This window comes from Galeopterus variegatus, unplaced genomic scaffold (assembly GCF_000696425.1).
Source record: "Galeopterus variegatus unplaced genomic scaffold, G_variegatus-3.0.2 Scaffold6847, whole genome shotgun sequence".
In the NCBI taxonomy this organism is placed as follows: Eukaryota; Metazoa; Chordata; class Mammalia; order Dermoptera; family Cynocephalidae; genus Galeopterus; species Galeopterus variegatus.
Window position 1 is genome coordinate 85323 of NW_007732958.1, and position 2594 is coordinate 87916.

Consider the following 2594-nt stretch of genomic DNA (forward strand, 5'->3'; position numbering starts at 1 on the left):
TCGGGAGGGACGGAAGGGGCAGGGGCAGTGGCGCACCCAGCAGGGGCAGGTGCAGCCGGGCCAGGAAGGAGCGCGGGCGGGCAGGGCAGGGTGCGGAGGACGCAGGGTGCTCACGAGCTACAGAGCCGTGGACATGCTCGTGGACTTACAGTGGTGACAGCAGCTCTGGCGCCCTCGCAGTCCCTCCGGCGGGGCGCGTCCCTGATTTGGGAGGACGCAGACTGCACGGGCCTGAGCGCACTGACCAGCCGGCCATGCCAGGCGGGGAGCGTCAGGACCGCCATCCGGAGTCGCGGTCACGAACGGGGCTTACCGCTCCCGTCACCGCAGGTGACCAAGAGCTTCGCTGCTGGCCCGCCCAGAGCCTGCTCGGGTCCTGCAGGGGCGCGCGGACGCCTGCAAGGTGCCCGGGCCCCCGCACAAGAGCCCTGTCTGGGTGGCCCTCGCCACCTCGGGGCTCCGCAAAGGTTGGGAAGGACGCTCAGAGACACGTGTCCCTCCCCGGCCCTCAGGGGAAACTCTGGACGACCTCGACAATTTGCGTCTTAACAAAAGGGACTCTGGGCAGGTTACGCGCTGAGCAGCTGCGCCTGAAGGGCCCGGAGCCGCTGTGAATTCTGATCCTCAGCGGGGGCGTCCCTCGTGTCACCCGCTGGTGCGGGTAGTTCCCGGGACACGGGGTCTGGACTCTGATGACCGGAACGAGGCATAAAACGATGGGAACGACGTGCTGGAGAGTCAGAGCAGAGAGCTGGGACAGCACGCGACACACGCACGGGAGCCAGCAGGGCGGGGCCGCGGGGGCCGCGCTGCAGGTGTGTCGTCCGCGACCGCGACGCTCGTCACCAGCAGACGGCTCCAAGTGAGAGACGAGGATGTTTCCAAATAACCTCTGGAATAGGTCAGATCTGAAGAGATGATTTCACAGTTCCTTCAAAACGTTTTCTAAAAAGACATCAAATAAAACTCTAACCTCTATTGCCTAGAGAAGTCAAGGCCACCCCGCGGTGACACGCGGCACGTCCTGCGCCACCACTACACACCCAGACACAGAAGACGCCACAGAGGGACAGCAAACAGGAGGCAGGGCCAGACCCCGGCCTCGCAATGCAACAAACTCCCTTTCTTCCGAGAACGCGTAGACGCTCCGGAGCGGCCGGGCAGAGGCGGTGCTCGGGACACGGAGCTAGCGAGCGTCCTCCCGAGCGTCCTCCCGAGTGTCCTCCCGAGCATCCTCCTGCTGCTGAGCAGTCCCTGAGTGTCCTCCCGAATGTCCTCCTGAGCGTCCTCCCGCTGCTGAGCAGTCTCCCGAGTGTCCTCCCGAGCATCCTCCTGAGCGTCCTCCCGCTGCTGAGCAGTCTCCTGAGTGTCCTCCCGAGCATCCTCCCTAGCGTCCTCCCGAGTGTCCTCCCGCTGCTGAGCAGTCTCCCGAGTGTCCTCCCGAGCATCCTCCTGCTGCTGAGCAGTCCCTGAGTGTCCTCCCGAATGTCCTCCTGAGCGTACTCCCGCTGCTGAGCAGTCTCCTGAGTGTCCTCCTGAGCATCCTCCCTAGCGTCCTCCCGAGTGTCCTCCCGCTGCTGAGCAGTCTCCCGAGTGTCCTCCCAAGTGTCATCCTGCTGCCGAGCAGTCTCCCGAGCTTCCTCCCTAGCGTCCTCCCGAGGGTCCTCCCGCTGCTGAGCAGTCTCCCGAGCGTCCTCCCAAGCGTCCTCCCTAGCGTCCTCCCGAGGGTTGTCCTGCTGCTGAGCAGTCTCCCGCAGCAGAGCTGCACCACGCCGGCCTCCTGCACCGAGCAGCGCTAACCAGACCCCGAGAGCGAGCCAGGACGGCCACTTCCCCGCCGGGAATCTCATCCCCGAGTGTCTCGGCCACACTCAGTCCCCGAGTGTCAGGCAGGCCACCTCCTTCGCCCAGGCCAGGGAAGGCACGAGAGACACCTGCGGGTGCCTGAGAGCCGTGCTGGGCCTGGAGCGCATCCACTCCTGGGTCTCAGGTGTCCGAGGTCAGCCTCCCAATCCTGTGTCCCAACTTTGTCCTTGCTGTGAGAACCTGGGATGCGTTGGCTCTTTCTGAGAGATTTAAGTGTTTAACGAAGCTTGTGGACGGACTATACTTATTTTACACAAATTTCTTGATGAGAAAGAGGAGAGACTTTATGGTTTTTATTTTGTGGATTTAGGAGGCGGACCGGTTGTCGTTTGCCCAGGGCCACCTGGCCGATTACGGTCAGAGCATCCTTCACTGGCCACGCTGAGCCAATGCCCCCAGCAGAACGTTGTCACTATCCTCAGCACAATATGCGAGCACTTTAAGAGAAAGCCGCATTTTACAACTTGGAATAAATAGTTTCAGCTTCAGTCGTGCACTGTCAGGTTCAGCTGTGCACCCCAGTCCTGAGGGTGTCAGTTACAAATTCTCAGTTTTGTCTCCTCTGCTGGGGCCAGGAATTGGAAGGGTGTTAAAATGCCAACCCTATCAAAGGCGTTCCAGCTGCAAAAGAAAAAAAAATCTACTAGTTCAAGAAACATTTCTACTTATTTATTTGAGAAATTCTTTGGTTGAGCATTAAATGACACACCACAAACAGCAACGTTATT